The sequence below is a fragment of the Fukomys damarensis genome, unplaced genomic scaffold (assembly GCF_012274545.1).
Source record: "Fukomys damarensis isolate Sample0158 unplaced genomic scaffold, DMR_v1.0_HiC HiC_scaffold_31, whole genome shotgun sequence".
Taxonomy (NCBI): Eukaryota; Metazoa; Chordata; class Mammalia; order Rodentia; family Bathyergidae; genus Fukomys; species Fukomys damarensis.
In genome coordinates, this window is record NW_022900943.1 from 30,202,806 (window position 1) to 30,230,201 (window position 27,396).

General features: G+C 35.6%; 1 protein-coding gene across 1 annotated transcript in view; it reads left to right on the top strand.

The window, feature by feature from the left end:
- Positions 1-352: 352 nt before the first annotated feature.
- LOC104852737 (butyrophilin-like protein 8) overlaps positions 353-27,396 on the top strand; it is a 52,893-nt gene continuing 25,849 nt past the window's right edge. The window contains exon 1 of the mRNA XM_010610517.2: positions 353-420. The gene's annotated coding sequence lies outside the window, so the exon portion shown is untranslated. The remainder of the gene's footprint in view (positions 421-27,396) is intronic.

Genomic DNA, 27,396 nt, shown 5'->3' on the forward strand with positions numbered 1-27,396 from the left:
AGAATTTTGACTGTTCTAGGCTCTCTCTGGGACTGGGGGCAGTCAGTACTCCAGTGCCATTATTTAGGCACATTGGCTGCCTGACACAGAGAGCAGGGCCTGGGAAGTGGCTTGGTACAGTCATGTGCCAAGTGCTCAGTATTCTTGGACTTCTTGATTGGCCTTGAGTGTTCTTTTGGATGACAGGTATGATTAAAGCATTGCCAATTGTGAAAGCCATAATTTTTTTTAACTTTTCTCTTTTTATCCTCATTTAGATTCTGATTGTTGAACACAGAAAAGGCTGTGTCCAGCAACTGGATCCTAGAGTCCTGAGCCCACATTTGCAAATCTACCAGGCACTATTGAAAATACTGAGATTTTGGGATGCTATTTCTGGTGGAAACAGATGGGAAAGATGTATATCCTCTCGAGAGACAGGTAGATGTCTGAGGGTAGGATCATCAAATATGTACCTTTTTCCCATTGGATACCTCTTTAGGTACTGTAGTTTTTGAGCTGTTAGAGATAAAAAGCCTGAATATCATGGATTTTACACCACTTTCCTTGCACTTTGTAAGAAAGATCTAACTGAAGAATTTAGACTGCTTTTAAAATGCAAAGTTTGAGAGGCAGTTCTAAAATGGAGCAATGGATGCCAGCAAATCAAGTTAAAGTATCTAGAGTCTGGAAAAACAATAGCTTAAAGAGAAATTGAAATGAATGGAAGTTATCCAGGAACTATGAGGGAAATGACAGAGGGGAAGAAAATATGACTAAGTAGAACAGAAGAAATAGATCACACCATGGAGGAGTGACCACACAGTGATGCTCACAGCATCTGGCTAGCCACCAACTGGGAAGCAAAGTGAACCAGGGAACTTCATTGGGAATGAGAATCATGTTCAGTTCCATCCAGTAAGGAAAACATGGGACACTACTTACAGAGTGGCCCTCCAGAATAAACAGTGGATAACTGTACAAGCTCCCACAGCTGCAACTGTGGAGCAAGAGCTGGTGGGGACACCCTTGCAAGGAAGGGCTGAGTGTTTGAACATGGGTCCCAAATCAGCACCCTGGCTGCTTCATATTGCCAAGTTTCCAGAGTAGTTGAAGGAAAGACAGTCAAGGGAGATTACCTGCAGTTGAAAAGAATGGGAGGAGTCCTGCTGAGAGGCTGGGGCTGTGATCACAGACCAGGTTTCTGTCTAGAAGCCAGGTTCAGCCTGAGTTAGAGGACTGGAAGCTAACATTGGCATATTGGTGTAGAGATCTGCTTACAGAACCATTCTGCGGGGGAGATTGTCATCTTAGACTTCCAGCATGAACAGAGACACGTCCTGCCTTGAGCTCTTCTGTGCTTTTTACTTTAAACTGAGGAAAAGAGCCCTGTGCCCAAAACAATAAAAACCTTTATTTTATTGTATTATTGTTTTCATTTTCATTATTTTGCTTCTTAAATTTAAAAAAGTATTCTTTACTGTTTTCCTCCTTTTGTATATGTTCCTCCACAATTGTATTCCATTATTTACCCTTTTCTTCTTCTTTTTTTGTTTCTTGTGTACAGCATATTGTTATATTTTGCTTCTTTTTTTGTCTCTCTCTCATTGAGTTTATGAGATGCTGTCCTGGTTGTTTTATTCTTTGCAAAGTTCCAGTGTGATCCAGGTTTTGTTCATAAAGCCTTTGCTTGCACCAATGTCTTTGAGAATTCTCCCTATCCTACCTTTCAACAGATTTAGTGTTTCTGTTTTAACATTTAGATCTGTGATCCATTTTGATTCTAGGTTAGTGTATGGTCAAAGATATGGGTCCAATTTTAATCTTCATTAAACAGAAAACCATTTTTCCAGCACCAATTATTAGAGGTTGTTTTTTTAAATCACAATACCTTTGGAATATAATTTCAAGTCAGAAATTGTGATGCCCCCTGCCTTGCCTTTGTTCCTCAGGATTATTTTTGCTATTTTATGTTTCTTCTGGTTCTAAATGAGTTTTAGGATTGTTTCTCTAAATCTGTGAGATATGCAGTTGGAATGTTGATTGAGATTGCATTAAATCTGTATAAAATTTTGGAAGTATGGCCATTTTCACACTTTTTATTCTTTAAATCCAAGAACAAGGGTTATTTTTCCATTTTCTGATCTCCTTTTCCACAGTGCTGTAGTTTTCAATGTGCAGGTCTTTTACTTCTTTCATTAGATTGATTCCTAGGTATTTCTTTTTTAATGCTATTGTGAAAGGTGTTATTTCCCTAATTTCTCTCTCAGCAAGTTTGTTATTCATGTACAAGAAGGCTATTGAATTATGATTGTTGAGTTTGTGTCCAGCTACTATATTTGGTTATTAAATCTAGAGTTTTTTATTGTATTGAGTATATTGGTACTTTTTAAGTATACAGCACAGTTGCATTTATCATTGGGATGTACCTTTACATGAAAGATCTTGATTCTCATTTTTCTCCATACCCCTCCCCTCCTTCACCCCCTCTATCCTCCCCACTTTGGTTAAGTGTTTGGTATCTTCTAGGTAGAGTATCATGTCATCTTCAAATAATGATAATTTAACTTCTTTCTTTCCTATTTTTATTTCTTTTTTCTTTCTTTCTTTCTTTTTCTTTTTCTTTTTTTTTTTTTTTTTTTTTTTTGATATTGAACTCAAGACCTTGCACTTGTGAGGCAGGTGGCAGCACCACTGAGCTAAATACTTGGCCCTCTTTTATTTGTTTTTCTTGTCTAATTTCTTTTAGAAAGTTTTCCAGAACTATATTGAATAAGAGTGGTGACAGTGGGCATCCTTGTCTTGTTTCTGATATTGGAATGAATCTTTCAGTTTTTGACCTTTTAATATTATATTGGCCTTTGGTTTGGCATAGATGGCCTTTATCAGGTTGAGACAAAGAGCTTCTATTTTATTTTTCTGTAGTGTTTTATCACAAATGGGTTTCAGAACTTGTCAAATGATTTTTCTGCATCTATTGAGTTGATCATGTGTTTTTTGTCCTTGGATCTATTAATATGGTGTATTACATTTATTGATTTATTTATGCTGACCATCCCTGATTCCCTGGATGAATCCTACTTATCCATGGTGTATAACCTTCTTGATGATTTGCTGTATTCCATTTGCCAGTATTTTATTGAGTATTTTTGCAACTATTTTAATTAGGGAGATTAGCCTTTATTTCTTTTTAGGTTGGATCCTTTTCTGGTTTTGGCATGAGAGCAATGCTTGCTTCCAGGAGTGAATCAGGGAGTATTGCTTTTCTTTTGACATTATTAAAGTGTTTGAGGAGTAGCAGTATTAGATCTCTAATTTTCATGTAGAATTCAACAGTGAATCCATTAGGGCTTATCTTTGTTATTAGATTTTTAATTACATTTCAGTTTCATGGCCTGATATAAATTTATTTAGAATTTTTATATCTTCTTGATTCAGTTTTGGTAATTCATCATAGGAATCTACTTCCTTTGTGTTTTCTGCCTAATTAGACTACAGATTCTCTACATTAGGTATTGATGATCTTCTGGATTTCTGCAGGATCTTTTGTGATTTCACTATTTTAATTCCTAATTGCATGGATTTGAGTATTTTCTTCCTTTTTTATAAAGCTGGCTAATGGTTTGTCAATTTTCTTTAATCTCTCAAAGAACCTACTCTTCAATTCATAAATTATTTGAATCATTTTCTTAGTCTCCATTGCATTAATTTCTTCTCTGATCTTTATAATTTCTTCCCTCATATGAAATTTGGACTTGACTTGCTCTTCTTTTTCTAGAAACCTGAGGTTCAATAATAGGTTGTTTATTTGAGCTTACTCTGTTTTTCTGATATGGGTATTCATAGCTATAAATTTCCCTTATAGAACAGCCTTCATTGCATCCTGTAAGTTCCTATATGGTGTGCTGGCATTAGTGTTTAATTATAGGAACTAATTTCTTCTTTAATTTCATCTGTGAGCCATTGGTTGTTCGGGAGGATGTTATTTAATTTCCATGTATTTATGAAGTTTTTCTGTTGTTTGGCATCCAATTTCATTGCACTGTGGTCTTACAATATGCATGAGATAATTTCAGTTCCTTTGCATTTACTTACACATGTTCTGTGAGCTAGTATGTGGTCTATTTTGGAAAATGCCCCATGTGTAGCTGAGAAGAATATGTATTCTGTTATTGTGGAGTGGAATGTTCTTTAAACATCTACTAAGTTAATTTGTTCAAAATTTTGGTTCAGTTCTAACATTTTATTGATTTTTTTTTGTCTACTTGATCTACCTGTGATAGTAGGGTATTGAGCTCTCCCATTGAAACTTGTATTAGCACTTATTGGATTTTAATTTTTCATATCCATTAATATTTGTTTTCTATAGTTGGATGCACTGGTATGTGGTGCATATACATTTATGAGTGTTATCTCTTCCTCTTGGATTGTTCATTACAAAGATGTAATGACCTTCTTTGTATTTATTAGTCTTGATTGAAATCCACTTTATCTGCAAATAGAATAGCTACTACCTCTGCTTTTTTCCAGGTTCCTATCACATGGAGTAACATTTTCAAATCTTTGAGTTTTTCTCTATGAATTTTTTTTAATCACATGAGTTTTGTGTGTACAGCATATTGTTGGATCTTAATGCTTAATTCATTCTGCCAGTTTGTTTCTTTTGAGTGGTGAATTGAGACCATTCACATTGATTGTTATAACTAATATGTATCAACTTATCCTTGAAATATTATTTTCCTGTTTTTGGTTCCATTTTATCTTCCTCTGTTTAATTGCATGCCTTGCCTGGTGGATCCATTCTGTTGGGGATGATGAAATAGTAATTCTTCCTATCTCTTTCTAGAATATCCTTCATAACAAATTGGAGTGCCGGCTTGGTGATCATGAATTTCTGCAGGTGTTTTGTTATGAAAATATTTTATTTCTCTGTCAATATTAAAAGACAATTTAATCTGTGCTGCAGGTTTTTTTCTATTAGGGCTTAAAGTACTTCACTCCAAGTTCTCTTTGACTTGAGATTCTGTGTTGTGAAGTCTGCTGTGATTCTGAATGCTTTTCCTTTATATGTAATTTGTTCCTTTCTCTGAATTTTTAATATTCTGTTCTTGTGTTGGATTTCTGGAAACTTGACTATCAAATGTCTTGGTGTACATTTTTTAATCATGGTGAATTGGAGCTCTATATCACTCACTAATCTGTATGTAAAAGTATTTTGCCCTGCTTGGGAAGTTTTCTTACATGACTTCTATGAATAGGTATTTTTTTAAACATAATTTTTGCTATACCCTGTTTTTCATTGATTTTAATCAATCTTATGTTATTCTATTTTTCTTCATCTAGCAACTGCTGGATTGATTTTTCATGATCCCTCACCTTTTTAGAGAAATCTTTCTTTTCACAATCACTAACCACAATCCTGTCTTCTGTATCTTATTTTCTGTCCTCATATTGGTTTATTCTGCAGCATATACTTTCAATGGAATTGTTAATCTCTTGAATATCTGCTTGAATCTGTTTCATGGATTCCATTTCTTTCTTATGCTGAGCATCATGATTTTCATCATTTTCCTTAAACTGCTCTATTTTTCATCTGTATCTGCTGTAGCATCACTTAACATGTCTTTCATTATGGTCACCATCTTTGTAGTCATATGAGAATTTATTTCTGATTTGACTTTTTTAGAGCCTCATTCATCTCTTTTGTTACTTCCACTGTTAGCCCTTCAGAGAGTCCAATTGGGAGGTTTTCAGATTATTCCACTTCAATGGCCCCTGAGTTTACTTTTGGTGAACTGAAAAATCTTGTTTAAGTGTCTTCTTTTTCTTTTTTAGTTTAATTCCTGGGTTGATGCTTGTAAATTGCTTATGTTGAGTAGCTTTATTGTTAATATTTGAACCCCAAGGAAATAGATAATTCTCAGAAGTAACTTTCAGGTATAGCTGGCTTGGACTTTGAGTCTGTTGTAAGATCCTACCCCTTCAATTTATTGGGAATGAGAAATTGCTGCCTATTTGGCCTAGCTCTGGATTCTTTGGCAATGGCCTATAATATTTTTTAAGATCCTTAGGAAAACTCAGTCTTCATATTCCAGGAATATGTGATTAGCGCAGGAATTGTGATTAGCACAATTCTTACTTTGGCTACAGCAGTACAAGCAACAATAGCAATAGCATTAAACACAGCCTAAAAAACTGACAAACTATAGTAACTACTGATTTGCCACTTTTAACCATATGGACTAGATTTTTGGTTATGTAATGAAATCTAAAACAAAACAGAAAATTGTATGCAGTAAATAAACCCTCAATATGGTGATTTTTTTCTCAGGACAGAAAATGTAAAAGGGGTTAGGGGGAAAATAGAGAACTAGAAGAAGAGGAATAGATTTGAAGCAAGGCTGGAGGTCATCTCATACTTTTAGAACCTGGTGAGGAAGACTAGAGGAAAAGAGAGAATGATGAAATAAAAACAAGAGCAGAACAAAACAATAACATAAAAAACTAGAAACAGTGTTTAAACTCATATAAATGCAAGATTAAGAAAATACAAGATAAAACATAAACAACCAGAAAAGAGAAAAATAAGAAAAAAAATGTCCACTTAAAGGCATATCTCTGCTTTCACAGGTAGAAAGTATGCACAGACAGAGTCAAGATCAAGTTGATTAATCCTAGCAAGCCAGTTATAGCTCCACAGCAGAGTAGTGGATAATCCCAGAAATCCTGCACATTAGGTTCCACTGAAGTTCAGGGTGGTTTCTTGTTCTGAGGCTGGAACCAGATTTGTTGAGCCTGCAACAGTCCGTTTGCCTTCTGCCACCCTGAATTCAGCTCCCTGCTGGCTTAAACTTGGCTCCCTGACCTCCTGCTGACTTTAACACAGCAGCCTCATCAACACTGGGAGCCACCAGATGGAGCTAACCTGCAGCTGTTCTGAGTTATAAGCTCAGTTTTTCCATCTCCAAGATAGCTTCTGGCCAGCCAGCTCTCCACTGGGGAACTTCTGAACCTGAGTAAGTCAGCTACCATTAAGTCTACTGTGTCCAGTGCTCCATTCTACTGGTTCTTTACTCTGTGGAGACCTCTGGGGGCACCAGTAGTCATTGTGCACCTGGGGTTTGAACCATTCTTCTACTCATTGGGCTCAGGGAGAAAACACTGCCTGCCACCTTCTTCTTCATTGAAATTTCTCTCGTTGCTCTCCTCATGGACTTCACTTCTAGATTCATATCTTTCTGGGCCCTGAGGTACCACTTCTATCTTTTATCTCTTCTTTACATTGTTATACTCCAGTGTTTGGACACCAAATCTTGGAGAGGTTCTTTCTCGCTACTCACTACTCTACTATCTTTCAGGAAGTCCCACGTTTATGTTTCTTGATTTATTGTAATGTGAGGTTATGTTTTGCTATTTTATGGTTTCCTGTGTTTATTAGGATGTTACTTTTCTGTATTCTTCTTTCACTGGCTCTACTTTAAGAGGTGTTTAGGTTATCTTCCTTGTCTCAGTTCCCTATCTAGTTTCTTCACCTCAAAACCCTGAGACAATATTATTAACATATTCCTTTATTATTTTTCAGAACATGTAAAATCTTCCTCACAAGTTTTAAAATAATTCACATTTAACTCCCTCAGAGTCCTACATTCTCTAGTATTATCCTAAGCCTTTGGCTTTTCTGTATGTTACATAGCATGTTGTCCTTCCTATCAGAACATTTTGATACTACACTTGATCTTAACCAAAAAGCTGAGATGTGATTATCAGAACGTTTTGAACCCCATATAGCTTCCACAAAACATAAAATGAATCTCCTCTCTCCAATATCTTCCCCTTTCCCAACCCCGCAAAATATCCTTAAAAAACTCTCAACAATAACCTTTCAACTCAACGAAAAGTACTCCGATAAAATCAGACCCCACATCAACCTTTACATCACAGTTACCACTATTTCCCTTTCAAATTTCATTAGTGTCTAATATTCATCCAATCACCTCTCATTTTCCCCATACCACCTCACATGCCTTATTGCAGAACAAACAGAAATAATAAATGGTCATACTGTGCATACAGACTAGACAAAAGGGGAAGTGTAACTACAACTACTATCGTAAATAAGTGTTGTAAGATTAAATCTGTGGATGCTGTTATAAGTGGAAGTAAATCTTTTGGCAATACTTAGGGATGGAGTCAAAAGCTCTTTAAATAAATACCAGAAGGAGTGATACTAGCACTGGACATATAAAGCTGAAAATTATTATCAGGAAGCAACATTCTACTACAAAGCTTCATATAATCCACACTCTCCTCACATCTTTAGTGCCAAACCTGCAATAAATCTCCCCAAGAAGAGGGGGGAAATGGGGTTCATATACAAATTTTTAAAAAAGATATAAACAAAGAAATAAACAATGATATGCATAGTAAAATGAGGAAGCAAGAAAATAGAAGCTCTCCAACTCCCCAACTCTCCCAAGGCAAAGAAAAATGGTCAGAAAGGGGAAGGAAAACAAATACAAGGTAGCAGAAATCTATAAAAAAAATCATAGAATGGATGAAGAAGATAGATGAGTGCAAGGATAAAATGAAAGAAATGTCACAGCAATTACATTCAGTGTGTCTATGGTGAATTTCAGGGAAATAGGTAAAAAATTGGGTGAGCTGGCCAAAACAGTTGTAAATTTGAATGACAGATTCAATAAGGATATGGAATCTTTGAAAAGATGTCATACAGAAATGCCTGAAATTAAAAACTCTATAGAATTTATACATTATAGAAATGACAAAGGTGAAGACAGTGTCTGATATTGAGGACAAAATAGTGAACTACATTCAATAACTCAAAAAAGCCAGAAATAAAATAAGAGAACAAGAGAAGACTATCCAGCAGTTTCTAGATGACAAGAAAACCAATCTAAGGAGAGTTTAAAATACAAGGAAGTAAAGTTTATAGAACACCAAGTAGTTATGATGGGAAAAGAAGCTTTCAAAGGCACACCCTATGATGGATGCCTGCAGGAGATCCTGACACAGACAACAAGACTCAGACTCAGAATCAAAATGAAATGGAGAGCTATGATGACCAGAGATCCGAAAGCAGAAAAATACTCTGAACACCTAGAACCAACAATATTTATCTATTGGGAGCCATTCTACATAATTTTAGGGAAAATCTTGCCTGTAGCCTAGCTATGACATACTGAAACATAACTCCATTGTGCCTCCAGTCACAACTGAGCCCTCAGTGGTCCCATGATGATGTGATGCTCGAGGATGAGATTATATCAGATGAAAACATCCTGGTTCTTTGAGAACCAAGTAGAAGTACAAAAAGAGACAGCTTTCACCTGGGAAGGAACACATTCCTTATCAGCTTAACTCATCTCACCAACTGTTGTAAGAATACTTTTGCTCATCTTACCATCCTAATTAATATAAGCTCCTCATTGATCTAAAGATCCTCAGCAGTGTGAGATCTTCATTATCATAGCATTACCGCCACACTCTAAACTATCTGGTACTTCCTCTGATTATAAGATCCTCACAAATTTAGGATTTTCATGGCCCTTGGGGTCATCTGATACTCCCTACGAATCCAATAAATAGTGGCAAGCTTGGATTGCCTTTGTCTTTGCTGTCTAGAGCACCACTGATCAGAGACAAGACCCAGCCTTTTCTCTAAGTCTCATTTCCTGTCTTTCTTCTCCAGTTAGCCTTGTGCTGTCATGACTCAAAGGAGACCAGGGCCCCTGAAGTGGTTCTGGTAATGTCTGCTTTCCTGTTCCCTATATTTATAGGTGATACAATCCTTGTTAGGTTAGGTGAGAGGACTAGAATGGTTGCTAGAGATAATTTGTTAATGCAGGCAAGGCTTGTAAAAGAAGGGGAAAAACATTCTTGTGTTATGAACAAAACAGACCAGATAAAGGTTTTAATTAATGATTCACTTGTCTTTACATTTCAGGACGTTTTATTTCTGGGAATGGAATTTGGGTAAGAGTCATTCTGACTTCGGCTGTCATGTTATCTTATATAAGAGCCTCAAGGCTTCACAGGCCGTTTTTGTGGCCTCTGGTGTGGCTATTAGCTGAGGGATAACTTCTATACCACGCACCACTGAAATGCCTTTATGAGTCCCATAGGCTTTGGTCAACTCACTTTTTTAAAAGAGCAAGTTGTGGGGTTAACTCTATATAGCCTGTATTGCTTACAATTTACTTTGGCTATAATTAACAGGGCAGTCTTCTACACAGCCTATTAAATTACCAGATATCCAGAAAAAAATAACAGAATTTTAAAAACATCCGGGGGGGGGTATTTATATAAAAGGTAAAGCAATCAGAATCACATGAGGCTTCTCAATAAAACTAGAAGGCCAGAGGAGCTTGGAGTGAAGCATTTTAACCCAAAGAGCAAAGAATTTTCAACACAGATTAACTTACCCAGGAAAGCCATCCTTCAAAATAGATGGAGAAAAAAGTATTTCCATGAAAAAGAACAGATCAAAAGATATGAGTGCTGGGCCGGAGATTTAGCTCAGTGATTCTGCTGCCTCTTTCACAAGCACAAGGTCCTTAGTTCAATCCCTGGTACCCACCCCCCAAAAAAAAAGAAAAGAAAAAAGAGTGCTCTAGAGAAAGTACTCAAGAATGTTCTCAACAGAAACAATAATTAGACATAGCTAAAAACACAAAGGAAATTTCTAAGGTCAATCTATAAATAGCAACAAAAACCATCAAGAAAAGAAAAACAAAGAATTCACCAACAGATAAGGCAATGTAGTAAATAACCAACACATCTCAGTAATATCTCTTAATGTTAACAGCCTCAATTCTCTAGTTAAAAGACAGACTGGCAGACAGGATAAAAAAAACAAGAATGCAAAAATCAAAAATGAAAGAATCTGTTGTATTAAAGAAACTCATCTAATACAAACAGATATCATAGACTAAACATTAAAGGATAGAAAATAATATTTTATGTACTACTAAAACAAGCAGAGGTAGCAATTCTAATATCAGACACAATGAAATTCCAGCAAGAACACTGAAAGAGACAAAGAAGGTCACTATATATTTATTCAGGGAACAATTGAACAAAATGAGATAACATTGATAAACATATATGCACTGAATACTCAAGCACCTGTCTTCATAAAACAAGAACTGCTGAAATTAAAAGGTCAAATGAAAATGAAAAAATGGAAACAAAGGCTTTGTAAGTAGGGATGGGTGAAGGGGGTGAAGGGAGGGCAGGAGTATGGGGAAAAACAAGAACCAAGCTATATCATATAAAGCTACAAGATTCCAATAATAAATGTAATTGTATTGTTTGCATTAAATGTACCAATAAACAATGGACAAAATAAAAGGTCAAATAAACACTAACACAGTTATAGTAGGGGACTTTAATTCCTCATTTTCAAAATGAGGTACAGCAAATAAACTAAAAACAAATAAAGAAATTTCAGAGATCAAGCACACCTTTGAACATATTAACTTAATGAACATATACAGAGTATTCCACTCCTCTACAACAGAGTATAATTTCTTTTCAGTAGCACAATGTATTTTTTCCAAAACATATCATCATACTAGTCCACAAAGCTGCTTAAGTAAATATAAAAGAATAGAAATTACCCCCTTCACACTATCAGACCACTGTGCAATGAAATAGAAACCAGCAGCAGATATATTTTGGAAAAGGCAAAATCTCCTGGAAAATTAGCAATATACTCATAAGAACCAATAGGTTACATAAGAAATCAAAGGAGAAATTAAAACATTTGTGGAAATTAAAAATGATGGTACAACTCATCAAAACCTCTGGGAAACCATGAAGACAGTTCTAAGAGGAAAGCATCACAATCAGTGCTCATAGTAGGAAAACAGCAAATTCAAATAGGCAACCTCATAAGGAATCTTAAGATACTTGAGAAACAAAAATTAACTATTCCCAAATTGAAATTGAGATAAATTACAAAAATGGGGGCAGAAATCAATGAAATTGAGACTAAAACAATGTAAAAAATTTAACAAATCTAAGAGCTGGTTCTTTGAAATAATAAATGAAAAGATAAACTCCAAGTTAGACTTTCCAAGAGAAGGTGAGAAGACTGACATCAATATAAATGAAATGAAACAGGCAAAATAACAACATATACTGGAAAAGAAGAAGACAGTTACAACTTCATAATTACCTTCCAACAAATGAGCAAATATTGAAAAATAGGACAGATTCCTAGACACACACTACCAAAATGAACTCAAGAAGACATAAATATGCTTGACAATCTAATAACACACAATGAAGTTGACACAGTAATAAAGAAATTACCAACTAAAACAAAGCTCAGAATTTGAAGGATTTACTGCTGAATTCTACAAAACCTTTGGTGATGTTATATCAACAATACTCCTCAGACTCTTCAAAGGAATTGTTTTTGTTTTTTTGTAGTATTTCCTGTGTGATTGGGTTTTTTTTCAGCTTTAATTGAGTTTATTGACACATTTTAGGGATACAGTACAGTTACATTGATTGTTGAGATCTTGTACCTCTACATGACAGATCTTGGTTCTCATTTTTCCCCTTGTCCCTGCCCTCCCTTCACCTCCTCCTCCCCTCCCCATCTACAAACACTTTATTTTCATCTTTTCATTATCTCACTTTTTTTTCTTTTCCCTTATTACCCTTCCCCTACCCGTCCCACCTTCCCTACACCTTTAGCCCCTTTCTTCCCATTTCACAACGTCAGTAATCTTATTAGGATCTTATGTATTATTGCAGATTATTCACACCAGAGAAACTATTCGGTATTTACACATACATGACTAATTTATTTCACTTAGGAGTATATCTTCAATGTGTATCCATTTTCCTATGTGATTTGGTTTTGTTCATATAGTCTTTGCCTACACCTGTATCTTTAAGAGTTCTACCTATTCTATATTTCAAAAGACTTAGAGTTTCTATTTTAATATTTAGTTCTTTGATCTATTTTTATTTTAGTTAGTGTATGGTGAAAGATATGAGTCTAGGTTTAATCTTCCACATGTGGAAAACCAGTTTTATTGGCATCAATTTTTTTTGGGGGGGGAAAATAGGTTCTCACTATGTAGTTGAGATTGACCTGGAACTCACTATGTAGCCCAGCCTGGTCTCAAATTCACTGTGATCCTCCTGCCTCAGCCTTCTGAGTGCTGGGATTACAGGTGTGCAGCACCATGCCTGGCCTGGCATCATTTTTTAAAGAAGCTATCTTTCTGCCAGTGAGGCCTCTTTGTCAAAGATAAGGTGGCTGAGTGTATCTAGCATTGTTTTTGTACTTTCTAATCTGTTTTCTTGACCAGCTGGTATGTTTTTATCATGGTAGCTTTGGAGTATGATTTCAAGTCAGGAATTGTGATGCCCCCTGCCTATCCTTTGTTGCTGGAATTGCTTTTGCTGTTCAAGGTCTCCTCTGTTTCCTCTGAATATTGAGATCATTTTATCTAATTCTGTGAGATATGCTTTTGGTATTTTCATTGAGATTGCATTACTTCTGTATAATAATTGTGGGATATGCACATTTTTACTATGTTATTTCTTCCTACCCAAGAACAAGGGCTATATTCCCATTTTCTGATTTACTGTTCTATTTCTTTCTTTTCCCCCAGAATACTGTAGATTTCAATGTGGAGGTATTTTACTTTCTTTGTTAGATTGATTCTTAAATATTTTAATGCAATTGTGAAAGAAGTGGTTTATTTAATTTCCCTCTCAGTGAATTTATTTGTATACAAGAATGCTATTGATTTTAGAGTGTTAACTTTGTATCCATCTACACTCCTGATTTTGAAGAAACTCTAGGTGTCTTTTGTTGAAGTTATTAGGACCTTCTATGTAAAGTATCATGTCATCCACAAATAATGATAAATCTCCTTCTTCATTTTATATCTTTATTCCTTTCATTTTTTCTCATGTTTAGTTATTCTGGCTATTGTTTCCAGAACTATACTGAATAGGAGTGGTGACGGTGGACACTCTTATCTGTTCCTGATTTTAAATTGAAAGTTTTCATGCATGACATTGGCTGTTGGTTTCTCATAGAAGGCTTTTACCAAATTGAGATAAAGACCTTCTATTCCAATTTTCTTTAGGGGCATTCTAAGAAAATCATGAACTTTGTCAAATACCTTTTCTGCATCTATTGAAATGATCATGTCATTTTTGTCTTTGGTTCTGTTAGTGTGGTTTGTTACATTTACTGATTTGTGTATTTTGAACCATCCCTGCTTCTCTGGGATGAATCTTCTTGATGATTTTCTGCATTCACAAAGAATAAAAAACTGGGATCTTTCATATTAAAAAGCTTTTGCACATCAAAAGATGACACCAGCAAAGTGAAAAGACAAGCCCTATAATGGAAAAAATAATTCCCAACTGTTCCCAGACAAAGGACTAATATCTAGAATATATAAAACTAAGAAAAATTAAACCTTTCCTAAAATTTAAAGACCCAATCCAAAAATGGACATCTGAAATGAAAAGAGACTTCTCAGAAAAAGTATAAACAGTAAATAAATATATGAAAAATGTTCAACACGAATGATTATTCAAGAGAAGCAAATTAAATAATGGTGAGAATCCATCTCCACAAAAATGGCTATTATCAAGAAATCAACTATTTCACATTATCAATTATACATTTTGTTCCTTATTTACACTTTTAGTTTCTCACTCCAGAGAAACTATAGGTATTTACACATGTGTGTCCTATTTGTTTCACTTAGGAGTATGGCCTTAATATGCACCCATTTAGTTATAAATGTTTCTAATTTCTCATTCTTTATGGATGGTTAGTACTCCATTTTGTATAAAAACACCACATCTTCTTTGGGGGAATGGGGGAAAATAAGAACCAAGGTACATTATGTAAGGGTACAAGTTCCCAGTGATGAATATAACTGTATTGCATGCCTAAAATATATCAATAAACTTAATGAAAGAAGAAGAAATCAACTAATAACAAATGCTACTATATCTATGGGGTAAAAGAACCCTTCTCCACTGTTGGTGGGAGTGTAGACTGGTGCAACCTCTGTGGAAATCGGTGTGGAGATTTCTCAAAAACCTAAAACTAGAGGTTCCATTCAATCTATATATTCCCCTTCTTGGTATTTTCCCAAGAAAATTCAAAGCATAATCCCACAGCAATATATAGACACCTATGTTTATAGTGGCACTGGTTGTAATGGTTAAATCTTGGAAACAGCCCAATGCTCATCATCTGATGAGTAAATAAAGATTTTTTCAATGCAATGGAATGCTTCTCAGCCTTTAGGAAGGATAAACTTGAGACATTTCTAGGTAAGTGGATGTACCTTGATACCATATTTTTAAGTGAAATAAATCAGACACACATGATCAAATATCAAATTGGTTCCCTGGTGTGAGAAACTGAAAGTGGAAATAAGGACCAATATGTATAATAGATCTTGTGAAATAAGAAAATGTTCAAAGGGAAAATGGAACAAAGATGGGGGGAGGAGAAAAGAAAAGAAGGAGCAAGAATAAAAGCTATTAGAAGAAAAAATGGAACTAAAGCTTTTATAAATGGAGGGGAAGTGTTAGATGGGAGTGGAGAGGAATGGAAAAAAGAGAAGAAGAAAGATATATCATGTACAGTGACAAATTCCCTGTGATTAATGCGATCACTATATATATATATATATATATATATATATATATACATACATACATACATACATACATATATATATAATATGTAAAATGTATCAATAAATTAATTTTAAAAACAGAAATTGAAAGGAATAGTGTGCTGCTAACCTCATATAGTAAACCCAATATCACCTTGATCCCCAAACCTCTTTATAAAAAAAAAGAAAACTATGCTCCAGTTTCCTTAATGAACATAGATGTAAAAATCCTCAACATGATATTAGAAAATGGAATAATGGAGCACATTGTCAAAATATCACACATCATGATCAAGTAGGTTTCATCCCAGAGACATAAGAATTTGAAAGTTGATAAGTGTAATACATTACATAAACAGAAGCAAGTTCAAAAGAAAATATGATCATATCAATAGATGCAGAAAAATCTTGTGAAAAAAAGCCAACAATCATTCATGATAAAAAAACTGAAGAAAACAGGTATAGAAGGACCATACCTGAATATGATAAAAGCTATATATTACAAACCAATAGCCAGTATCATACTAAATGGGAAAAAACTAAATGCATTGCCTGTAAACATAGTTATGAGACAAGTACATTCACAATCACCTCTTTTATTCAAGATACTTGAAATATTAGAGTAATTAGACAAAAAATGGAGAAAAGAAAAGAAGAATTCAAAGTATCACCAGTGCACAAGTGAGGATAGGAGATGTGTGAAGTCATGGCCACAAGTCCCTTCCCTACACATGCTTTCCTGTCACCAATAGATTGGTGAGGACCAGAGCTCCATGAAGCCATAAGTGCAGGCCCCTTCACCATCCAGACCTCCCCACCACCAGTGGACTGGTGAGAACAAGAGCCACACAGATGATTCCAGCAACCCAACCTAAATAACCCCCTGTCTGGCTTCCTGGCTATGCCTGTTCCTCATCTACACTACAGAGGCACACAGGGTCTTAAAGGCCAATGCCCTGAGATAGAGCAGAAGTGAATAATAGTATGAGAACCTTAGTCCTTCTAAGTTCCCATCCCAAAGGGTAAAGTTACTATATTAATGAGTTTATTCATTACAAACATATTTTGGGCTAGTATTTGATTTCATTTTATTTCACACAGTTAAAGATGATAGATTAATAACTGCCACAAAGTGTAATTTTCTAAGCTGTGCTTGATTCTATTGTTGCTGATCATATCACTTGGGTTTGTGTTGTGATTGATCTAATCAGTTATCTTTCCTGGTATAATGAAAATAAGATTGCCCAGAATCATTACAGACTCAAATCCTAAAGACAAGCTATATCTGGAAGACACTTCTGAGCAGAACTCATTCCTTAAATGTTCTAAATACAAGCAAAAAGGATTCATATAATAAGTAATATCAAAGTATTAACCCAGGAATAAAACCAAGGACCGTGCCAGCAACAATAATAGAAATTAAAAGACATTTAAACAAGACACAGTCTTTCAGCTTACCAAAGGCAAATTCTGAGAGAAATGAGATGTAACAGTTAGATAATTAACCACCTGTACTACTTGAACTGATAGCACAGGAAGGAAAAACAAAACAAAACAAAAGCAAAAACAAAAAACAGGTGAATGAGGCTATAGAAATATTCAAAACAGAAATAATTTCCCAGATAACTTTAGAGATGATGAGCAGAATAAAAGACATGGTTAGAGATTCTAGAACAGAAAGATTAAAAAAAGAATAGATGAGTTCAAGACCATGATGGAAGCAATGACTGCTCAGCATAGGAAAGAAATGGAAACCATGAACTCCCAACAGAAGAAAGAAATGGAATCCATGAAACAGATTCAAATTGATATTCAGGAGATTAAAAACTCTATTGAAAGTATACATAGCAGACTAACCCAATCTGAAGATAAAGCATAAGATATAGAAGAAAGTGTGGCAGTCAGTGACCATGATAAGAGAGATATCTTAAAAAATAGTATAGGACCATGAAAAATCAATTTGAAAGGTCACAGACAATGCAAAGAAGAATAATATAAGATTGATAGGAGTCTATGAAAAAGCAGGAGAAAGCACAAATGACATAAAAAAATTGTTCACAGAATTAATGAAAGAAAACTTACCAAACAGAGCAAAAGAACTTCAAAGACAGAAAAATTAGGCATATAGGACTCCAACTAGTTATGCTAAAAAAAAAAAAATCTATACCTTGACATATAATAGTCAAGATCCCAGAAACCCAACAGAAGTAGAAAATACTACAAGCAGAGAAAAGAAACAAACTACATGCAAAGGAAAGCCCATCAAGTCACAACAGATTTTTCAACACAAAATCTCAAGTCAAGGAGAGCCTGGAATGAGGTATTTCAAGCCCTAAAAGAAAACAACCTTCAATGTAGACTTATGTATCCTACAAAACTATCTTTCAAAATTGATGGAAAAATAAGATACTTTCCTGAAAAAGAACAACAGAGAAACTTCATGAACACCAAAGCAGTACTCCAAACAATTTAAAAATATCCTAGAAAAAGACAATGAAGGTCACAACTATATGAGGCCCAACAGAGCAAATCCAATAGGCAAGAATTTAAAGGGAAACGAAGAAAAGTAAAACAGAGCAAACAACAGGAAAATAACATGACAATGATAAGTCAATATATATAATATGTAGCCATCAATGCCAATGAACTCAATTCACCAATCCAAAGAATTAGACTGGGAGAATGGATTAAGAAGCAAAATCCAACAATATACTGTATACAAGAACCATACCTACTTGAAAAATAAATTCCTAGAATGAAAGTAAAAGGGTGGAAAACAGTTATCCATGGGACAGGAATATGGAAAAAGCAGGATTTACTTTTCAGACAAAGTAAATTTCAAATCAAAACTAAGTAAGAGAGACAAAGAAGGTAACTACATCCTTGTAAAGGGAACAATCTAACAGGAGAGATGACAATTATAAATATATATGAACCAATCAAGATGTATCATGTAAAGGTACAAGATCACAATGATAAGTGTAACTGTATTGTTAGCCTTAAATGGAACCAATAAATTTAATAGAAAGATATATATGCACCAAAAACTAATGCCCCCATTTACAAAACAAATATTAAGAGACATAAAACATGAAGTAAACACTTATAATTGTAATATAATTGTAGTGGGGGACATAAATACCCCACTGTCACAAAAAGATGGATAATCTAGACCAAAATATCAACCACAAAATACTAGAACTAAACCAAGCTCTTGAACAAATGAACTTAATAGACATCTCAAGAGTATTCCACCCCACTAAATCCAAATATATATTCTACTCTCAAATATAAACCACATGCTAGCTCATAGAACATGTTTAAGTAAATGCAAAGAAATTGAAGTTATCCCATAGATATTATCAGACCATAGTGCAATTAAACTGGAGATTAATAGCATAAGAAAAAAACATAAGAACTTCACAAACACATGGAAATTGAATAACTCTCCTGAACAACCTATGGGTCACAGCAGAAATTAAAGAAGAAATTAGACAATTTTTGCAATGTAATGATAATGCCAATACAACATACAGGAATCTATGGGATACAATGAAAGCAGACTTAAATGAGAAATTCATAACAGTGAATGCCACACTATGAAAACTGACCAAGCTCAAATAAAAAACCTAATGCTGAATCTTAAGCTCCTAGAAAAAGAAGAGCAAGAGAAATACAAAACTCGAATGAGAGGATATTATAAATATCAGAGCAGAAATCAATGCAATGGAGACTAAGAGGATGAAAAAAAAATCAATGAATTGAAGAGTTGGTTTTTTGAAAGAATAAATAAAATTGATAAACCCTTAGCCAACTAAAACAAAAAAAAAAAAAGAAAAAAAGCTCAAATTAATGCAATTAGCAATGAAATCAGTGAAGTCACAACAGATGCAGCAGAAATCCAGAATATCATCAGCACCTACTTTGAAAACCTGTTCTCTAATATCATGGAGAACACAGAAGAAGTGGACAGATATCTAGATACATATAATTACCAAAGTTCAATAAAGAAGATATAAAAATTCTAAAAGCCTCAGTTACAATGAGTGAAATTGAAAAATGTAACTAAATATTGCCCAACAAAGAAAACTCCTGTCCTGATGACTTCAATGCTAAATTCTACAAAACATTCAGAGAAATATTACCACTACTCTTCAAAGTTTAAATTAAATTTGAAAGGGAAGCAATACTTACAAATTCATTCCTGGAATCTAAACCAAGGAAAGACACAGCCAATAAAGAGAACTCAGGCCGATCTCCCTAATGAATATAGATGCAAAAATCCTCACGAATGTACTGGCAAACAGAAGAAAGAGGGTCATTGCTGGGGATTTAGCTGAGTGGTTTGGCCACCCGTGTTTGATCCCTGATACAAAAAAAGAAAAAAAAAAAGAAAGAAAAGAAATACAGTGTGTCATCTAAAAGATCACACACCCTGACCAAGTCAGATTTATCCCAAGGATGCAAGGATGGTTCAATATATTTAAATCAATAAATGCAATATGCTGTATTAACAGAGTCAAGGACAAAAACCATATGATCATTTCAATAGATGGAGAAAAAGCATTCGACAAAATTCAACAAACATTCATGACAAAAAAAAAAATCCCTCCAGAAAACTGGAATAGATGATCTTTGTCTCAACTTGATAAAGGCTCTCTATTAATAAACAACAGCCAACAGCATACTAAATGGTCAAATACTTGAAACCTTCATGCTAAAATCAGGAACAAGACAAGGATGTCCACCACCACCACTCCTCTTTGATATACTCTTGGAAACATGAGCCACAGCAATTAGACAAGAGAAAGAAATAAAAACAATGAAGAAAGGAAAGGAAGGAGTTAAACTGTCACTACTTGCTGATGATATGATACTCTACATAGAAGACCCAAAAGCTCAACCAAAGGACTTCTACTTAATTCACCGATTCAGTAAAGTAGCTGGATACAAAGTCAACACTGAAAAATCAATAGCCTTCCTGTACACAAATGACAGAATCAATGAGTGAAATTAGGGAAACAATCCCTTTCACAATAGCATCCAAAAAAATGAAGTATCCAGGAATCAGTGTAACAAAGGAAACAAAAGACCTCTACACTGAGAACTACAACACTCTGAAAAAAAGAGACTGAAGAAGATATAAGAAAGTGGAAAGATATCCCTTGTTCCTGGTCAGGAAGAATCAATATAGTGAAAAAAGCCATACTTCCAAAACTGCTATCCAGATTCAGTGCAATCCGAACTGAAATCCCAACAGCATCTTTCACAGAATGAGAGAAAACAATCCAAAAATTCATTTGGAACTAGAATAGACCTAGAATAGCAAAAGCAACTCTAGGCAACAGAGACATGGCAGGGTGTAACAAAATCCCTAACTTGAAACTATTATGCAAAGCCACTGTGACAAAAACAACAAGCTACTGGAAAAAAAACAAAACAAACAAACAAAAACAAAAAACAAACAAAAAACAACAAAAAACAAAGAACCCAGACCTGAGGTTCAGTGGAACTGATTAGAAGATGCAGAAACAACTCCTGACATACTCATCTAGCTCATCTTTGATAAAGGAGCCACCCATCCTCACTAGAGGAAAGATAGCCTCTTTAATAAGTGGTGAAAAAAAACTGACTTTCAACTTGTCAAAGATTAAAAAGAGACCCATATCTTTCACCATGCACTAAACTAAAATCCAAGTGCATTAAAGATCTAAATATTAAAACAGAAACACTAAACTTGCTGGCAGATAAGTTAGATAGAACTCTCAAAGATATTGGCATAAGAAAAGGCTGTATGACCAAATCCTCAGTAGCACAGGAACTAGCACAAAGAATCTTCAACAGGGAACTCATCTTTTTAAAAACCTTCTTCACTGCCAGAGAAATGACAAGAGAGCTAAGAGACAGCCCACGGTGTGGGGAAAAAATTTATTCACTGTTCCTCAGACAAACATCTGCTATTTAGAATACGTAAAGAAATGAAAAAACCAGACCGATCCCAAGTATAAAGACCCAATTCAAAAATGGGCATCTGAAATGAACATGCTTTCTCAGACAAAGATGTAAAAGCAACACCTCACTGGTCATTCGAGAGATGCAGATGAAAAGAACACTGAGATTACATCTCATTTCAGAAAGAATGGCCACTATCAAGAAATCAACCAATAAAAATGTTGGCAGGATTGTGGGGAGAAAGGAACTGGCTCTTCTTCCTTGTTGGTGGGAGTGCAGACTGGTGTAACCACTGTGGAAATCCATATGGAGATACCTCAAACAACTAGGATTACAAGTTCCACCTTACCCAGCTATTCCTCTGCTGGGTATCTTCCCAAAAGAATTAAAAGTACAATACCACAGCGATATTTGCTCACCCATGTTTATAGTGGAACAATGTGTAATAGCCAAAATTTGGAAACAGCCCAATTGCCCATCGACTGGAAACTGGATAAAGAAAATGTAACTTTTAATGAATAAAATGGAGTACTACTTAGCCATAAAGAATGAGAAACTAGAGATATTCATAGCTAAGTTTATGCACACTGAAGCCATACTCTTAAGTGAAATTAATAAGTCCCACATATGTAACTATTGAATAGTTTCTCTGGTGTGAAAAACTAAAAGTGTAAATAAGGATCAAAATGTATAATGCATATTGTGTAATAGGAAGAAAAAGTCTAAAGGATTAGAAGTAATGAGATGGGTAGGGAAAAGATTAAAAGGGAAAAGAAAAAATATTTGAAAATGAAAAAGCATGGACACAATGACTTTGTATTATGGAAGGGTGGAGGGGATGAAGGGAGGGCTAGTAATGTGTCAAAATATGAACCAAGATATGTCATGTAAAGGTACAAGGTAGCAATGATGAGTATAACTGTATTGTGATCTAAAATGTACCAGTAAACTTAATAAAGATAAAATAAGAAAAAACCCAAAATATTGTTTTTTACAGATGATGTGATACTCTACATAGCAGACCTAAAAATTCTATGAAAAAAAATGTTAGAATTAATAATGAAGTTCAGGAATATAGCAGGATACAAAATTAACACATAACAATCGTTATCATTTTTACACACCAACAATGAACAGGACAAAAAGGAAATTATGAAAATGATACCATTCACAGTAGCTTCAAGTAAAATGAAATATCTAAGAAATATCATTACAAAAAATGCACAGTATTCTAAAAATGGAAATTAAAGAGGACAGCAGAGAGTGGAAAAATCAGTCCTGCTCCTGAATCAGCAGAATCAGTATTGTCAAAATGTCCATATTCCCAAATCCGTTATACTGATTCAATGCAGTCCTAATCAAAATACCAACAGCACACTTTATAGATCTAGGAAAAATAATCCTAAAATTCATATGGACCAGTGGAAAGCCAGAATAGCAAAAGAAATTTTGGACAATAAGAGCAAAGCAGGAGGCATAGCAATACTTGAATTCAAGCTCTACTACAAAGCAATAGTGATAAAAAAAAGCATAATACTGGAAAAAAAGATGCATAGATCAGTGGAACAGAATTGAGGATGCAGAAACTTGTGCAGAGAAATTCAGATACTGGATCTTCAACAAAGGGCTCAAAGCATATGTGGGTGGAAAAATACCCTGTTCAATGAGTAGTGCTGGGAAAACTGATTATCTGTATGCAGAAGATTGGAACTGGACCCTTACCTGTCACCATATACTAAATTAAATTAAAAATGAATCAAAGATCTAAATATTGTAACAGGCACATTGCACCTAGTAGAAGATAAAATGGGTAAAATAACTGAAGACATAGATGTAGGAAAATATTTTCTAGGCCAAACTTCACATGGAAGAAATAATGGAATCAATAAATGGGATTATATCAAAGTAAATGTGTTTTGTCTAGCCAAAAAAAATATTTACTTAAGTGAAGACACAACCTACAGAATGGAAAAATTGCGAACCTCTCCTCAGGCTACTAATATCTAGAATATACAAAAAATTAAAAAAAATTTTACTACCTAAAATTAAAGATCTAGTCAAGAAACTGAAAAGAGAAATCAACAGACACTTCACAGAAGTAGAAATGGAAATGGTCAACAAATATTTGAAAATATATGTCTGACATCTCTGGACATCAGAGAAAGCAAATTTAAAAAAGAATGATTCCATTTTGCTCTAGAAAGAATGGCAATCATTGGAAAGTCAAACAACAGATGCTGTCAAGGCTGTGGAAAAAAAGGAATCCTCCTTCATTTTTAGTGGGAATACAAACTAGTACAACCATTATGGAAATCAGAATGGAGAACTGAACTGAAATTCAAAGAACTGTAATTCCAAAGTCCGTAAGACCCAGAGATCTCCCCGCTATATATCTTCTCCAAAGAGCTTAAGACAGACTGCAGTGATACATGCATTACCAATGTTTATAGCAGCACAATCCATAAACTTAAAAACCATGTTATCTCTCACCTGAGTGAGGCAAATTACAAAGAAAACAACAAAGTATGGATAGAAGGGGACAAGGAGATGGATCTCTTGCAATGGGGAAGTGGTCCAGGGGAAAAACTGTGATAGGAGAGAAGCATAAAGGGGAATAAGGAAAAAGATATGTACTGGAACCTAAGAACCTCTAGTAATATAAATATATGTCATAACATGAGCTAAGTTTAATATCATTAAGAATGAAAAATGAGAGTGGGGAATTGGAGGGAGAGGGACGGAGAGCGAAGAGGAAGGAGATTAAAAAAGAAGCAAGCTGTGGCACATCTAACCACTGCCCAAGATGACTGGGAACTGCATGAACTACAAACCTGTACTAGTAAAATAAAAATTAAAAAAGAATTTAGACTGACATTCTCTACCTGTCTCTCACCATCTCCTAGTCATGTAGTGCAATGATAAAGACAAGTGTGGAGTTCCTGGGTGTTCAGTTAACTATCGGTGTGGAGCTCATGGAGAGGAAGGACTAGGTCTAGAATCTGACAGAGGGCATGCCCTGCAGTTAGATGCAAACCTGTTGAGTCTGCAGAGGATCCTCCATGAGACTCATACTATCAGACTTCTCTGGTGAAGTGAGTGAACCAACTGAGTCCCTGAAGCATTCCCTGTAAGACTCCATTGTTCTAACAGATGTCTTTGGTGAAGTGAGTGGCACTGGTGCTTAGAACTCTCTAGACCTTGTGGCCAACTATTACTCCTTCAGAATCCTAATACTGAGGTCACTGGGATCTGCAGTACTGGCTCACTGACTTGTTAGAGCAGTGGTAGTGAAGCGATGGCATGCATGTTGTTGTATTTTTCTTTTAAGAGCAAATATGTTAATGTAGGAGTTTTTTTTTTTTCTAAACTAAAACCTCAGTATTCAGGTTTAATTGAAGTGTTGGCACTTTGCAATAAATAAATGGGTTTGGGGTTGCAGTTTGGACACTGCTCAACCTGCCAGAAAGGCTCACCATCACTGCCTTAGAGGGAAAGATAGAGACCCAGTCACCAATAGCTATTTAAACGTTTGAAAGCTGAGCAAAGTATCATGGAGAACAGAAACATGAGGCAAAAGTTCACACTAAACTCTACATCGAATGAATGGCACCTGAACAATGCGTTCTGAGACTGCGTTGATAACAGGCTGTCCAGCTGGTATTTATTATTTATTATTTATTTATTTATTTGGGAGACAGGGTCTCACTCTGTAGTTGAGACTGACCTGGAACTCACTGTTTAGCCCAGGCTGGTCTCGAACTCACAGCAGTCCTCCCGCCTCAGCCTCCTGAGTGCTGGGATTACGGGTGTACACCACCGTACCCGGCCTATTTATTTATTTTTTAATTGCAATGAGTGACCGAAAATGGGAAAGGGAAGTAGAAAAAGGGGAGATAAACATGAGGCAGGCCTATGGGACTCTTCCCAGCTGAGAACAATGCAGAGGCTGCACGCTCCCCTTCCTTCAACCCACATAGTGGGACGCTCTAGGAAGCTGTTCCCAGTGCCAAGAGAAAGCTTTCTGAGTTCCTCAGCTCCCATTAATCATTACTATCCTCTAGCTTCCTGCTCCCTGATAACCTAAAGGAATGTGAGCCCTCCAAAGGATGAAAGTCCATCCTGGGGGAGAAAGCGTGAGAAGGAGATTGGAATTTTCCTAGGAGAAACAACCGAAAAAGAAAACACCTCAGCTACAAATTTTGAGAAAAACAAAAAAGTTCCCAAGGGTCCTTACATTTTCCTGGCTGGCTATGAGAAATATGTTCACAGGTTTCAAGGTGCTAGAGTCATCTTCTAGAGGTGGTTTCTAGGCTATTCCCGTCCTTGCAAAAATTTGGACAAGACAAATGCAAAGGGTAGCAAAGATTTGCATTTCTTGAAGGTATAGGAAAAACAGTTCTGTAGAGCAAGTTCGGGCCAAGTAAAAGTATGAAATGAAGTAACCCTATATCATCAGGGTGAACAACCATGCAAAAAAGAACACAGTGGCAAAAGATTCAGTGTTGACCGTCCTTTTTGAATCTCCCACTCCTCAGGATGATTCCCATTTAGGCTGTCCTATTGAAAACCTGCCTGAGTTTTTGCAAGATGTTCATGTGCAGGGCTTCTGGAAGTGTTCTGTGTATTTGTCCTGGAATTTTGTAAATACTAGGTCATGCCTACTTGCCCAGAAAGCTTTGCCATAACCTGATTTCTTCCCTCTGCAGTACCATTGCGTGTCTTCTGGAATTTGGCAGAATAAAAAAATAAAAATAAATCTTTCTATAATTGTATCCATAAAATATTTCAAAATGAGCCAAACAAGCTATTCTAAACTGGAGATTTTATGGCTACTTCATATCTTTCTGGTGAATTTTTTTTTCAACCAAAGAAAATGGAAAAGTTTTTTTTTTAGTCAGATCAGTAGAGGAAAGAGCATGCAGATATACAATCTCTTTTTTGTATCTCTCATAATGTGAGAGGGTCCACATTTGGAAATTACCTCTTCTGCCTCTGGATAACTTAGTCTGAGACATAGTTTTCTTACCTTGAAAATGAAAATATTAACGTACCTATCAGAATGTTTGTGGATAGAAATTGAAGTAACTGATCTAGACATGTTCTGTCAAGTACGAGGGAATATGTACATATATCTCCGAGTTTCAAAAGTAGATCATGATGATGTTCCATCACCTTGCACAACAGCAGCCCACTCTAGTCCTCAGTAGGTTTTGCTCAGTTACCTCTTATGTTTCCTCTTACAGGCCAGTGGCAAGTGGCTGGGCCAGACAAGCCTGTGCAGACATTGGTCGGGGAGAACACAGTGTTCTCCTGCTTCCTCTCTCCTGAGACAAATGCAGAGACCATGGAAGTGAGGTTCTTCAAGGATCAGTTTTCTGATGTAGTCCACCTCTACAGGAATGGGGAAGACCAGGCATATATGCAGATGCCTGCCTATAGAGGCAGAACTGTGTTGGTGAAGGATTTCATTACAAATGGACATGTCTCCCTGGAATTGAGGAACATCACTTTTTCAGATGCTGGCCTGTATGGATGCTCATTTAGTTTCCACACTTACCACCAGGATGCCATCTGGGAGCTGCAAGTTCTAGGTCAGTTTTTTGCTCCAGAAATCCCATGACTTAATCATCGCACTAAACTACCTTTGAATTAATAGACAGTTTATTATAGCATAAAGTTTTTGTTTTGTGGTACTGGGGTTTGAACCCAGGCTCTTCACACTGAGGCACATTCCCATTCCTCTCTCTCTCTCTCTCTCTCTCTCTCT